The 15,593-nt window shown below is 39.4% G+C and overlaps 1 protein-coding gene and 1 pseudogene across 2 annotated transcripts in view; both read left to right on the top strand.

Moving 5' to 3' along the window:
* DDX10 (DEAD-box helicase 10) overlaps positions 1 to 15,593 on the top strand; it is a 289,327-nt gene that overhangs the window by 271,535 nt on the left and 2,199 nt on the right. The gene's annotated exons all lie outside the window — the stretch shown is intronic.
* Positions 392 to 2,600, top strand: LOC108517388 (FUN14 domain-containing protein 2 pseudogene; annotated as a pseudogene). The gene has a single exon (XR_001882087.1). The product of XR_001882087.1 is annotated as an FUN14 domain-containing protein 2 pseudogene (transcript).

Here is a 15,593-nt window from a genome sequence, read left to right as displayed (position 1 = left end):
TTTAATTTTTGTTATTGTAAGTAATTTTTAAAAATTGTTAGTAAATTTTTTAAAGATTGTACTACTCATGCTTAGGTTTTGGGTTCTTGTGTGATACGATTTTATTTTGTAATTATAAGTAATGTTTTAGTGGGCAGCTTTGTTGAAGACTGGGTTTTTTCTCCTTTGAAGTCACTTGAAGGACTAATGAAGAGTGAGACTAAACTGTAAAACTTGATTTTGCCAGATAGCTGGAACATTAGGGACATGCTTGGGTAGGTGATGATCTTGGATATTGAAAACTAATCAGGGAAAGTAGATTGAGAGAGAAGCAGATGAGATGTGTTTCTGGGGAGCACAAAATGTTCTACATGCGGATTAGCCATGAGAAAAATGCATAGCAGTGACACCGCCCGCTGAGCTCTGTGATGTAGCCGCTTGCGGAGACTGGAAGCAGCCGCAGCGCGCCCGGCCCGCCCTCTTCCGCTGCCGCCGTGGGAATGGAAACATCTGCCCCACGTGCCGGAAGCCAAGTGGTGGCGACAACTGAGCGCCACTCCACGGCCTCCCGCGCAGATCCTCTGCGTGTGTCCTCGCGAGACAAGCTCACCGAAATGGCCGCGTCCACTCAAGGAAACTTTGAGGGAAATTTTGAATCACTGGACCTTGCGGAATTTGCTAAGAAGCAGCCATGGTGGCGTAAGCTATTCGGGCAGGAATCTGGACCTTCAGCAGAAAAGTATAGCGTGGCAACCCAGCTGATCATTGGAGGTGTCACTGGATGGTGCACGGGTTTCATATTCCAGAAGGTTGGAAAGTTGGCTGCAACAGCTGTGGGAGGTGGATTTTTTCTCCTTCAACTTGCAAACCATACTGGGTACATCAAAGTTGATTGGCAACGAGTGGAGAAGGACATGAAGAAAGCCAAAGAGCAGCTGAAGATCCGTAAGAGCAATCAGATACCTACCGAGGTCAGGAGCAAAGCTGAGGAGGTGGTGTCATTTGTGAAGAAGAATGTTCTAGTGACTGGGGGATTTTTCGGAGGCTTTCTGCTTGGCATGACATCCTAAGGAAGATGACCTCATGTTCATTGTTCCTGTTTTTTTCCAGCTAGCAGCCTCTACACTCCATCATAGGACATTGAGTCCCTCCTGCTCTTCTCCTATGCCTTCCTCCCTGCCATGGCAAATCCGAGTGGCTTCTATAAGCATCTGCTGGTACAAGTTAATGTGGCATCATGAGCCTGATGGTGGCAGAAGAGACAATAGTCCTTAGCTCTCCTCCCAGTACACCCCTACTTGGTCAGTCTGTAGGTCAACAAGAAAGTTCCTTTACCCCCATGCAAGACACTTATGAGAACACGTTGCAAGATGACTGACTGTGGAGGATGAGTGGATCCTGAAAGGTTGTCCTGAACTGTTGATTTGGAAAAGAAATAAGCACATAGATAACCTTATTGTGTGCTGCATGGAAAGGAACTGAATACATTTGCCTTTAAGCATGAAAAAAAGAAAAGAAAAGAAAAGAAAAATGCATAGCATAAACTCAACTTGTATTATGTTTAATTTTTTTTTAATCTGGGAGAAGACAGTTGTACCTTCTAAACTGCTGTGGAGCAGGGATTCTTAACCTGGACTCTCTGGATGAGCTTTAGGGAAATCTTGAGATTGCATGCGAAATGATGGCGTGGGCGTGCATGTAGCATAGACACTCCTGTGCAGTTAACTGATGGATTTATGACCGGAAAAATAGAGTGGGGCCAAAAACTTTTTGCCGGTCCTAAATGGCGTCGTAGATATTTTACAGATGGAAACACATATGTGAAGTAGTGGTGTGATGTGCAGTCTTCTGCCTTCTTGTTCTTCCTCACCACCCCCAGCCTTTTCTGATTATTAGAATCCTGATCCAAGAGGACCAGTTTTTTCCTCTCCTTTTGCAGTTATGTTTATAATGAAGTCTGAGCCCATCAATCTTTTCTTAGATGAAATTGTTTTACAAATTTGTTTTAGTACTGAGCAGCTAGAAAAGAGACATTAAGGATGTGATACATTTTCACTACCAATTCTAAATGCGGTAGCCTTTGCTGACAGGAGAAAGCTGAGCACATTTTATGGAATGTACTGCAATAATTAATCTTCATTAGGACTGTTGCAGGGACTCATAAATTAAAATTTATGGTAAGGGGAAAAGTCTCTGGCACAACATTTTGAATACCAAAGTGCCAATACTTTAGGATAGGTATAAAGGTTTCTGAGTATGTTTCAAATGATCACAAGCTCATTTATTAGGTTTAAATTATTTAGGAAAAAAATACAAGCTACATTTATGGATATGAATGCAAGAAGGAGAGTTTTATACAATTAAGTGCCCAAAACTGGGCTCTCGGGCACTAAACTCTTGGCTCTCCCAGTAGCTTTCCACAGCCAGTTTAGCTGCATGTTGTAAAAGGACACCCCAGGGTTTCCGTGTAAGGGCATGTTCACTGTTCTCCACCTCCCAACAACCACCCTCAGCTTCCTTGCAGCTGTATCAGTCTGTGGTTTCACCTGATTTCTTAAGTTTGCATTCCAAAAGAAAGAGAAGAAAAAGCAAGAAGTTGAAAAGCTGCTCAGACAGTCTAATAAAAGGAGTGTGCTTTCTTCTAGCAGCCCCTTGTCCTTGCTTTTGTGAAATTTTTGAATAGGCTGTACAGTGATGTCAATCCCCTATTTTGTAATTTAACACATACGAACTTGCGCACCCCTAATTGTACATGAAGAAATGCAGTTGTCACAGAAGTTATGAGCTCTAAAATGAGTCTTATGCCACTTTCTGGCTGCACAGTCTCTTTTCCAGAGTCAGGTTTGCAGAATCCCCCATAATTTCAGTTGCCGTTTTATAACTTAATTATTGGAACTGTCTGCCCCAGCATCCTTGGAAATTTAGTGCTCACTCCACTACGTTGGGTTTCTGTAAGGCATTGCATCCAGTAGGAGAGAAGTTGACAGATTTTCCCAGAAGATGTTTTTCTTCTATGTTACCTTCGCCATAGCCTATCAGACAGCACTTGGAACTTTATTTTTTTTTTTTTTCTGATGGAGTCTCCCTCTGTCGCCTAGGCTGGAGTGCAGTGGCGCGGTCTCAGCTCACTGCAACCTCCGTCTCCTGGGTTGAAGCAGTTCTCCTGCCTCAGCCTCCCGAGTAGCTGGGACTACAGGCACGCACCACCAAGCCCGTCTAATTTTTTTGTATTTTTAGTAGAGAAAGGGTTTCACCATGCTAGCCAGGCCGGTATTGAACTCTTGACCTCAGGCAATCTGCCTGTCTTGGCCTCCCAAAGTGCTGGGATTACAGGCATGAGCCCTGCCCGCACCTGGCCGGAACCTTCTTGAAGTTTGGTGTAGTGGTTCTGATTACTGTGTCCTCGCAGCCCAGGAAGTGTGGTTTCTGGGTTACAAAGGACATTCTGACTTGTTTTCTTTGGATTTAATTCACACATAATTTATTTAAAGTATGCTGTTTTCCAGTGAGTGGTCTTCCTATTCATGGCAGGTACCAATGATTACCTTCCTCTTCTTGTGATAATATGTCATTTGCCCCACTCTTTCCCACACTTGTAAGTTTATTAGCTAAAGTGTCCTAAGAGCCAGAAAGGGAATTTAAAATTCAAGTGGAACAAGCCCTAGGAGTTCCCACTACTTGGAATAATATATCAGTGAGTCAGTCTCTCTCCTTCTGCCTTTCTCTGTCAATACATAGGAATTTAAACTATGCCTGATCCTGGCAGGGTGTTCTCAGAAGCTTCCGTTTTACAAAAATAGTTGCTGTAGCAGGTGTGAGATATGAATTACGTGAGGTTCTGTGAACCGAGAGACTGAATGCCTTGCCCACATGCACTGCTGCTTGTAGTTTTGGAATATTGATCTACATGCAGTATTATTACCAACTTTGCGACAGGGAAAGTAGTTTTGTGAAATTAAGACTGTTAGAACAAAGGCAGGCTACTTGGCTTTGTGGGGAAAACTGCGGGTTTGGGGATCAGACAGACCTGAGTTTGGATCTTTCTTTTACAAGTTGTGGACCTTTGACAAGTTACTTAACCTGTGTGACCCAGCTTTTGTCATCAGTCAAAGGAAGATAATTTTTACCTTGCAAAGTTACTGTAAAGATCTAACAAGGGTAAAAGGAAAGCGAAGTATGACATTGAATAGGTTCTTTAATATGTAGTAATTATTTTAATTACTAAAAGCGAAACTGGTAGGAGTTAGTACGAGTATATACATTGATAGGAATAAAACTTAATGTCCTCTAGGATATCTACTTTTCACTGTCTTCCTCATTGAAGTCATTTATTAAGTCCCCAGATAGCACTAGGCCCTATATTCAAAATAGTTTGCAAAAATGTCCTACAGCCTGGTTGAAATTAATGATGTAGTGACAATAATGTCATGTAACATAGCCTATTCAAAATGTGGAGAGTCCATGTTACCAAATTGGAGTGTAGGAATGAATGTCCTTACCTGTCTGTTCTCCTTCGACAGTCCCATGATTTAGGCATTTGATAAACTGCTAGTTTACCATGTGACTGGCAGAGAGCAATAAAGAAGAGATACTGGACCCCAGCCCCTCATAGAGCATACACTCCAGCAGGAGAGACGGACTATAAGGAAGTAAACAAAAACTAGATAAGAGGTGGTGACAAGGCCTTGAAAACAATAACTGATGAGGGAGGAATTGGGAGAGTTCGCTTTAGCCAAGATGGTTAGGAAGAACCCTTTCTGAGGCGAGACCTGACAAATTATTGAAAGCTACCTCTGGGAAGAAGGAATGGTTCATATTTATCCTAGTGTTCTAATCATGGTTTGCGTAGATGATTTATTATTTAAATATTTGCCCTAATAGCATCACCATGACTGTACAATTCTGTGTATTCCTGTTAGGAGATTCCTTGGCTGCTTTTCACCTCATCATCATTCTACCCATGTGTCTATCCTGATTGTGATACTGACTTCATGGAAGGTGATGAGTACAAGAAACAGTTGCTATTCTAGTCCATACAGTGGCAACTCATTAGAAAGGAGTGAGCCAGCATTGAAATTCTCATAAGAACATAAAAGTGAAAGAGATGGTCTGAGTACTCTAAATGAGGATGGGAAAGGTAACTCAGGTGATGTATTAAGGGGCATGTAATTCTTTGGGGATAAAAAGAGAAAACTCTAATGTGTTTTTATGCTTAATTTAATTAAGTTATAATGTATTGGGGGGTATACTACCTCTTTTAAACTATACTTTTTTTTTATTGACTTTCTTCCTAGCAGTTTTAGTTTTTACAGTAAACAAGGAGTAAAAAATACAGTTTTCATATTTCCCCTCACCACCTCTGCAGTTTCCCCGATTAGTAACATCTTGTATTAGTGTGGTGTATTTGTTACAACGGATGAACTAATAGTGATACATTATTATTAACTAATGTCTATAGTTGAAATTAGAGTTCACTTTTGGTGTTGTGTATTTTATGGGTTTTGACAAATGTATCATGTCATGTGTCCATCATTATAGTATCACACAGAATAGCTCATTGCCCTCAAAATCCCTTGTGCTCCACCTGTTTATCCTTCTCTTTCCGAATCCCTTGCAACCACTGGTCTTTTTATTGTATTCACAGTTGTGCCTTTTCTGAAATGCCATATGGGTGGAATCATATATGCAGCCTTTTCAGATTGGCTTCTTTCACTTAGCAATATATTTTTAAGGTTCCGCTATATCTTTTTGTGGCTTGATAGCTCATTTCTTTTTATCACTGAATAATATTCCATTGTATGGATGTATCACAGTTTGTTCATCTATTGAAAGACATGTTGGCTGCTTCCACATTTTGGCAATTATGAATAAAGCTGCTATAAATATTCATGAGCAGGTTTTTGTGTGGTAATAAGTTTTCAGCTCCTTTGGGTAAATATCAAAGGGCACGACAGCTGGATCACATGGTAGGGAGTATATTTAGTTTTATAAGAAACTGCTAAACTCTCTTCCGAAGTGGCTGCATCATTTTGCATTCCTACCAGCAATGAACGAGAGCTCTTTTTGCTCCACAGCCCCACCAGCATCTTGTATTGTCAGTCGTTTGGAATTTAACCATTTCATAATAATTTCTGTAGTTTAAAGAAAGGTGTTTTTAATTTTTAAAATACAGTAGACTGTGATCATAATAGACTTTGTCTTTTCAGATTTTGGTTATATGTTGGATTAAGTACTATTCTGCCAAACATGAAATTCTAGCTTAGTGTAGCCCTTCCTTATGAACACGGCTGCCCTTTGAGGAACTGTCCTCTCAGCCTCTCAGAGTGAAGATTTACCTGACATAAGGCTAATAATAATATACTTAATTTTAATAAACGCATCAAAGACTACTGTTGCTTGCTGAGGGCCTTAACCTAACAGGGACCCAGAACCTCTCTTCCCTCCTAGAATTTGTCCCAGGCCCCTACCCCATTCAGTATCTCTTCCTGAGTGTCCCAGCTCCCCAGGAGTTCTCTCATGAGCCATGATAGTGCCACTGTACTCCAGCCTGGGCTAAGCAAGACCCTGTCTCAGGGAGTGGGGGGACATCTCAAGTTAAAAGGCTTTCACCTTACATGGTAAAGACCAATATAATCCAGTTAACATCAACAGAAAAGTAAGATCATGCCTACCATGGGGAGTTGGAGAAGCCGTAGTTAACATTTATAATGCATTTACTATGCATATATCACTTATTTAATCTCTCCATGAGGTAGATATTAGTCACATTTGCAAACATAAAAATTGATACTGCATGACGTTCAGCAGTTTTCCCAAGTTTTAGGCAACTGCTAGGGTTTAAATTGGGTCAGACTGTCTCCAAAGCCATTTTCTTTTCCTCTGTGCCAGAATTTTGGAAATGACGTATTTAATAACAGTACTTGAATCATTGTTAAGTAACTGATTTGTAAAAGCAGTCGTTACAACATTAAACAAGGAAGGGGGAAAAGTAGATATTTTTTACATTATGCCATGTGTATATTTCAGAGAACTTACCTGTAAAGTTAAGGGGAAAAAAGGTTCCATGGTCACAGTGTCTTCCAAATATACTGAGTTAAACTTGATAGAGACAGAGTTACAATCAGATCCAGGCACCTTGAACTAGATGTTATAAAATACCTTTAACAATAAACCTTTTAGGAAACTAAAGGTTCTTCTTAATCACCTAGTTACGCTTCCTCCTAATTTTGTCTTCAGATCCTGTGTCTCAATGTTATCCACAAGGTTATTTTGTGTTCTGTGCCTTGCTGAAGCCTAAAAGCATTCATTTTCCTACTTTACCAGTCAAATAACCCTCTCAAAGCAGTAAGGTTAGTTTTATATGAATTGTTTTTAGTGAGTCAACAAAAGCTACTAGAACCAGGGGTCTGGTTTTTGGTTTTGTTTGTTTTGTGCATATGTCATCAGTGTGTAAAATATAAAAAAGGGATCTACCCTTTTTTCTGTAAAGGGCCAGATAGTAATCATTTTACACTTTGAGGGATACTCACCTCTGCTGGTGCAGTGGTAAAGCAACTGTAGACAATACATAAACAAGTGGGTGAGGTTGCATCATCAGTAAAACTTGATGTATAAAACAGGCACTGTGTGAAATTTGGCCCACAGATATAGTTCGCTGACCAATCTTTCCTTTTTAAAGTTGGTAGTCCACTTTAAAGTCCTGTTGAAAGCTTTATATACTTTGCAAAATTTACCTTCTCCTTCTCTTTGAAAATGGGAACCAGGCTGAGCATGGTGGATGCGTCTTTAGTCCCAGGGAGGTTGAGGCAGGAGGATTGTGTCAGTTCAATGCTAGCTTGGGCAACATAGCAAGACCCCATCTCTAAAAGAAATAATAATAAAATGGGAACCATTTTGCCAGTCTCCAGTCTTTGAGGATCCTCTTCCATTCTCCATTGAACCCAATGAACAAGATGGTTTCCACATTCTCTAAGAACCCAGTATGTAGTTCTCAAGAGTCAGGGATGTACTTCATTTAGAGTAGCTAGTGGCTTCATATAATCTTCATCCACTTTGTTTCTTTCCTGGATACCAATGTTTCTTGTTTGTTTTTTTCTAAAGATATTTCTCCTCGAAAGAAAACAAAAGATATGAGTTGAGAATTTGCTTTTTGGTCAGTTTTCCATCAACATTAGGTAGTACTCTTGTGATAAAAATGAAAGCAACTTCAATTTTAACTTTTAATATTTTTGACAAGTGCTGTATTTGCTTATTATACTCTGTTGAAATATTGTATCTGCTGGTGGCAAACCACCCTGAGTCTAACGTCCAGGAAAGTGAGGGGAGATCCCACTGTTATTGCAGGTCTTATGGAACCTGATACCTTTGTCTTGAAGTCATAGTCATTTGTTGACTGTGCTACATGCTGTTAAAGAAAAAAATTCATGACACTTACTAAAGAATGGTAAGTCAAACTTTATTCAAGGGGTAGGGGCCACTGCAATGGGGTTTTTTAGTAGGGGCGAGAGACTGAGCTCAACTGAGAGTACAACTAGGACAAGTGAGAGTTACAAAGATTTACAGGGAGGGGTCATTAATGGAAAGTTATTAAGAAGGAACATCAAGGGTATGGAGGATTCTGGCTAAACAGATTCCACAGGATTGTTACTGAAGGCAAGCGTGGGGTATGGGAAATTTGACCAGATATTAAGGGTGAGAGATTTTTGTTACGCTGACTCAGAAGGATTCTTGTTAAACTGGACTAAGTTGGCAGACCTGGACTAAAGACAAAGCCCAGTCAGAAAGAGGACTTAGAAGAGCCAGACTCAAGTTTGGTCAAAAGAGAGTATGTTTGTCAGTACTTCATTGAGGGTTAAGATTTTGATGTGATCACACATTTTTTTTTTTTTTTTTTTTGAGACGGAGTCTCACTGTGTCGCCCAGGCTGGAGTGCAGTGGCCAGATCTCAGCTCACTGCAAGCTCCGCCTCCCGGGTTTACGCCATTCTCCTGCCTCAGCTTCCCGAGTAGCTGGGACTACAGGCGCCCGCCACCTCGCCCGGCTAGATTTTGTATTTTTTAGTAGAGACGGGGTTTCACCATGTTAGCCAGGATGGTCTCGATCTCCTGACCTCGTGATCCGCCCGTCTCGGCCTCCCAAAGTGCTGGGATTACAGGCTTGAGCCACCGCGCCCGGCCGATCACACATTTTTAAAAGGATAATAGTTAGATTTTATTGCAAAGAACATCAAAATTACTCATTTTTGTTGAAGTGACATGCCAAGTTTTGATCTTTTTATAATCTTAAAAGTATTGTCTCATTTCTCATTGTCAGTCTGAAGTTATTGGGTGGTACTTTTTTACAGTATAATTTCCCTTCCATCATTAGTGTGTTAATTTTCACTGTGGCTTTGATCTCTTCAGTTTCTTTGGAATTAATGATACAGTGTTTAGAGAAAAAATACAATGCAGATTTAAATGTCTACTTACATACTGGCTTAAAATGAATCATGTATGCTGCAAAGAAGATAAGAATGTGGTTTTAGTTGGGGGTTATTCTTTCTGACCGTATATGGCATACAGTGGGCCAGTCAGATACTAAGCAGTACAGAAGCTCAGCCCAGGGGGTTTATTCGTTTCTTCAAGAATCATGTATTAAACCCTTGGGTACCAAGGCAGTGTGGCTGCAAAGAACAAGACAAAGTTTTTGTCCTTAGGGAACTTGTAATGTAACAGAAGATACACACATAGACAGTTGCCATAAGGCATTTCAGATGGTGCGATGGAAGTAAGCACAATGTGAGGGTAACCCTAAGAGGGCACTTACTCACGTGGGGGTGGGTCAGGGAAGGCTTCCCAGAGCTGGAAGGAGGGCAACGAGTGAGGATGGTTGCAGAAGCCCTAGAAAACATAGATGGATTTGAGAGAGGATCAATTAAATTAAGGTTATAAAGGAGAAGGTAGCTCAAGGATGACTTCCAGGTTTTTAGTGGGGGAGTAGTCCTTTTCACTTAGAAGGGAAATAAATACAGGAAGAACAGATTTGGGGAAAACATGTGATAGAAGTGTGTTTAGTTTGAGGTGCAGGTAGAAACATCCAGGAGCCGGTTGAATATGCTGATCTGGTGGTCTGGAAAAAACCCTAAGCTAAAGATGCATATTTTTAAGTCATTAGCATTGTGGAAGACGGTGGAAACACTGAACTGCATGAGAATACCCAGAATGAATATGTAAGATGAGGACAGTTGAGGCCCAAGGATGGAACCTGAGGAAATGAACATTTATGTAATGGATAGAGGAAGAGGAAGCTGGGAAGGTACAATCAGGGAGGTTGTAGTCAACCTTTAAGTACTTTAAATTTAGATGATTGCTGATTACATCTCATGGAAGTTGCAGTAGTGGTAAAATTTAAACTGTCCATTGACAGGGCGTTAACTCAGCAGAAGTTGTGTTTGAAAAAACAAGTTACTGGGTTTAGCCATAATTTGGCCACTTATATAATTTTTTAAAACATGCAAAGCCAAAATTTAGAACACCGGAACTTGTGATATTAAAAACGGAGGATTAGTCAGCAGACAGGAGCCTGTGCACCCACAGACTGGATTGAGTGTTCTGGGGGGTGCTCCCACACGTGACACTCTCCTCTGTTAACTCTGCTGGAAGTTGAATTAGAAGCAAAATCCATTGAAATGTTGGCTTTTTTGTTGCAGTGATGGTAATCCTTGGGGCTTTGAACAACCCTAACTGTCATTATTATTACTATTCAGATGAATGGACCTTTATTGAATGAATTCTTTAAGTCATCTTCAGATATGAAGACAAGGAGCCCCCAAGACCTCAAAAAGCTACCCATTTAGTAGGCAGAAGAAGAAATCTATACCAAATTACAATGCACAAGGTGGAATCCTTGAGGAAGAGGTATCATTTGAACTGGCCTTTGAAGGATAAGGGAGGTTTAGATAGTTAGAAAACAGAAAAGGGAATTGCATATCGAGATAAAAGAAACTGAGAAGCTAGGGCATATTCAGAGAATAGAAAGGAGCCCCAAAGAACAGGGGCTCTTTTATATTAAGGGGGACTAATGCAGAACAGGTTACAGAGGCAGGCATATACCAGATCATGAGGCTCCTTAAAGATTGTACTAATAATCTTTCTAGAGAACCACTGAAATTTTTATGAAAAAGACAAGAGCTAAGCTGTGCTTGACAGAGACTACTTCTCTAAGCATGCTTACAATGGGGTCAAAAGAGAAATGTTATACATGAAGGTTTTATAAATGATATTTCAGCAAGAACTTTTATTTAAGATGACTGGTTCTTAATTTTTTTGTATTTTCCTGAGGGGAGAGTGATCATGGAAACCATTATTGAATGGCTTCCTAAGAAGGCCGATATGTAAGACTGAAAAGTAAAATTATCAGGAATTCTCACAGGTTTCTCCGTATGATCTGTGGAGCACCATTTTCTATCCTGGAATGATGACTCCCAACCTTTTCGTCATCACGAGACAAGCTTTTGTATAACCATTTTCACAAAAATTTCAAAATCATCAAAATAGAATTTCCCTGTCATTATCTGTTTTGTTTTCAACCATAGTGGTCCCATGTGTTAAAAGATTTTTGTCTCTCAAGAAAGTTAATATTTCGCATTTGTTTCATTAACAAAGATGTAATTTCCAGTTCGTCCAAGTATCTGAAGTATTGAGCATTTACAAAGCCCAGTTAATATAATTCTAGCCAAAAGCAAACAAATCCCACAACTTAGTCTTTGGCACACAATTTCAGATTAAAAAAAAAAATATTGAAAATAACCCATGATTCATATATCTTGACCTAAGCAGTCTCACCTTTTCCCATAGACACAGGGACCCTAAGTTGGAGATCAGGTTATCAACAGGAACAGAGATTATGTAGCATACCTACTCTGTCATCATCTGTTCAGATTACATATTACATGATGATTTTTTCTCTGTTGTATGATACATCCTTTAAATGGCACACCAGACATTACTAATGAAGTCTTTATTATTTGGATTATTGAAAGACTGATATCTCTGAATTCTTTAACTCTACTTTTTATTTTTGTAGCAGTAGTAGGACTTACCTACTCTGTGTGCTTCTGAGCCTTGTGGAATTTAAAAGAATAATTGACGTATACCTAGCTACCCAGAATTTCAAATTTAATTTTTTTCTTTTTTTTATTGCAAAAGTAATACAGGCTCATTACAGAAAATGAGAAGACATATATAACAGCAAAAGAAAATCTAGAAAATCTTCCAAACCTTTTCTATGCAAACTTACATATAGACTTTTAAAATACAAATGGACTCTGTCTTTTGTGTTGTTTTATAACTGCTGTCAGTGTCAAAAGCAATTCCCGAAACATCATTTTTAATAGCTGCATAGTATCTCATTTCTAATTTTAGGACCTATTCAATCCTTTATGTTTGGACTTTGGGATTTCTAACATTGTGAAATTAAAAGTAGCTATCCCTTGAATATCCTTGTGCCTAAATCTTTGTCTAGATCTCTAATTATTTCCTTCAAATAAAGTCCCAGAAGAAAAATTACCAGGCATATATATTTTAAAGACTTTTGAAGGACACTGCCAGATTGCCCTCAAGAAAGATTGTGCCCATTCACATTTCCACTCACGAGTTTACATTCTAATTGGGAGTTAAGATGCATACAGTTGAAAAAGAAAATCAGTTTAGTATCAGGAAATAGCAATCTTCGGTGCAAAATGACTAATGCAAAATGACTAATAGTTAATTGGCGCTTTTCCAATTCAGACGAAAGAGATCACCTTTAATAGGCAGATTTGTACCTTTCATGGGAGATAAGGAATTGGAGATGGGTCTTGAAGGACAAAGGAAGACCCGGAAGAGGGAGGCACCACATTTGCAGCAAACACCGGTGGAAATGCCCAAGTGTCTGCCGAGCTCGCGAGTGAGGGCCGTGCCTGAGGAGTGAGGGACTGGGAGGAAGGCTGACCTGAACATGCTAACTTCAGGTTTTCTTCCAGCTCTTTTGTTTCTTGTGAAATCAACCCTGGTATTCCAGGGTGATGATGTAAACTACAAGTGTCTAAAAAAATTAAAATGTTGAAAGCAGGAAATCAACCCTATTGAAAAATAAGTTCAATTTCTCCAAGTATTCTGATGTTTGGTTTCAGAAAATTTAGAAATTTAGAAAGTTATATTCCATTTAAAACTCAATTACAAGTAAAGATTTTAAAATTGAATTCATGTTCCAATGTTGTATCTTGTTTGCTTAATTATTAGCAATGAGTGAGTTGTTTGGCTCAGATGGTTACTTTGGTTATCCAGACAAGCTTTTGTGTATCCATTTTCACAAAAATTTCAAAATTGAATTTCCCTGTCATCTTCTGTTCAGATTACATATTACATGATGATTTTTTCTCTGTTGTATGATACGTCCTTTAAATGGCACACCAGACATTACTAATAAAGTCTTTGTTATTTGGATTATTGAAAGACTGACATCTCTGAATTCTTTAGCTCTACTTTTGATTTTATAGCAGTAGTGGGGCTTTTGGTGTGCTGAGTTAAGCCATGCTTTGGCTTTTTAAGATGTGCTTTATCCATTATGTTGCACTGTTTTAATGCTGAGCAGTGATATGTTTGCTTTTGACGCTTGCCTCGAACATTTAAAGAATGTGGCAAGAGTCTAAGTCCCACAGAAGTGCTGACATGAAGATAAAATGTGGAGCTCAGAATTGGACTTGCCCCAGTTTTGCAGGCCACCCCCTTGTTGTCAGTCATCTCAGGGACCTCCTTACCTCCCTCGGCTTAGTGGAGAACACTGATTTCACTCCTTTTTAAACCTCTATTGCATTTTCATTATTTCAGTGGACCTGTTATCTTCAGAATGTTTTACTATCTGTTTGATACATGGCACCAATGATATGCTGCCACCATGGCTCCTAACAGAACTCATGATAGAAAGATGCAAGAGCCCCTCCCAGAACCTGCAGAAAATATTTAAAAATCAAGATACTAGAATTCTCTATTACATATATTAGATTGTTACCCCATCAGAAAGAAGTCCCTGTCCCTAATTGGATCCAGTGAGCTCCAGGTGAACATTAGCTAGATGGGGTCAGAACCCCACTGCCTGCCTGATTCATCAGGATATAAAGGGAGCCTTCTAGTGCCACTCCATTTGGAAGAGGCCTTTTCTGAAGAGACCAGATAGTGGCTATAGTTTGCTTTCTGCTTCCTAATTACTTTCTAGGTTTATTACATTATCCCCCTTTTGGTAATTTATCTGTAGAATACCTATACTGTTGTTTAATAAGTAATTAATTTATTATACAGATTGCTGCTCATTTGCTATAGAAAGTAGTATAAAGGGGCTTTCTAGAATTTGAAGTGATCCACAAAGCAGCAAAGCTGCCTATTGTAAAAATACTTGGACTACATAAATTTTCCACCTTTTATTATCCAAACCACCTATTTCCTACAGGGCATGTAATGTGCAGGAGCACATTAACAGAGGATGCAATAGACAGCCCACTAATCAGGCCATTTCTGATGAGCTGACCTGAGATGCACTTGACATATAGGCAGAGCAAAAATCAGTATTCCCTTGAACCAGATTAATCCTGGCACTATAACCCTGTGGGATTGTCACAGGACTGGCCATACGCATAAGATTAGGGCTCAATACGTTTTTTAAAGGCCCCTTTTCACTAAGAATTATTTTAATTATTTGCTGACTGAGTTTGTATCACAGGGAACTCTTTCATGTTCATCTCTCCAGGCCCTCTTTTAAAATACAGTGATTTGTGGCTTAAAATAACCTCATAGTGCCATCTAGTTTGTGTTTCCTCCAATGGTGAAAGAGAATGGCTGAGTCAGAGCATTGGGCACTTCTGGGAGGAAAATAGAGGAATGATTTCCAGGTTTGCATCAAGCTGGTCATAAATGGATATGCTGATAAGGCGCATTCACTTTGATATCCAGGCTGTCTTCTTAAAGAGTAATCCAGGCCATTGGAAGTGGAGCAGTTTGTTCTCTTTCAGAACACGTCATGTGCTTGGGATATAATGTAATATTTCTGTGATTTTTTTTTTTTTTTTTTTTGGCTGATTAGATATAGTGAATGTGAGAATTTAAAAGGAAGTAGTTTATAGACAGAAAGTTAACATGTATTGAGCACTACTGTGTGTTCTCATTTATATAAGTTCGCTTAATTCTCACAAGTTTAAATAAATTACATAGTACCTGTCTTTACAAATAAAACTGAGGGTTAGAAGTGTTAATTAAAGGTCTGACTGTGTTGATGCCAAACCAGTGCCCTTTCCACAGTTCCTGGTATTTAAATGTTGATTGAGTCAACTCGAATTGCTTTCAAAAGCCTGCCTTTGGGGCTGGATTCAGTATCATTCATACCTGGGTTTGAATCCCATGGGTATAATCTTGGTCCAGTCATTTAACCTCTCTTAACCTCATTACAGAACAAAACTAATGCACTCTACACTGAGGATTACCATGAATATCAGTGACATAATCTATGTAAGGTATGTAGCGCAGTGCCAGACTCTGAGGAAGCCATGTATTCATGGTTGCTACTGCCAAGAGAGGGACTTTTTTTTTTTTTTTTTTTTTTTTTTT

Source organism: Rhinopithecus bieti, unplaced genomic scaffold (genome assembly GCF_001698545.2).
Source record: "Rhinopithecus bieti isolate Rb0 unplaced genomic scaffold, ASM169854v2 scaffold_39705, whole genome shotgun sequence".
Lineage (NCBI taxonomy): Eukaryota > Metazoa > Chordata > Mammalia > Primates > Cercopithecidae > Rhinopithecus > Rhinopithecus bieti.
The sequence above is the reverse complement of the archived record's forward strand: the minus strand, read 5'-3'. Positions and strand labels throughout refer to the sequence as shown.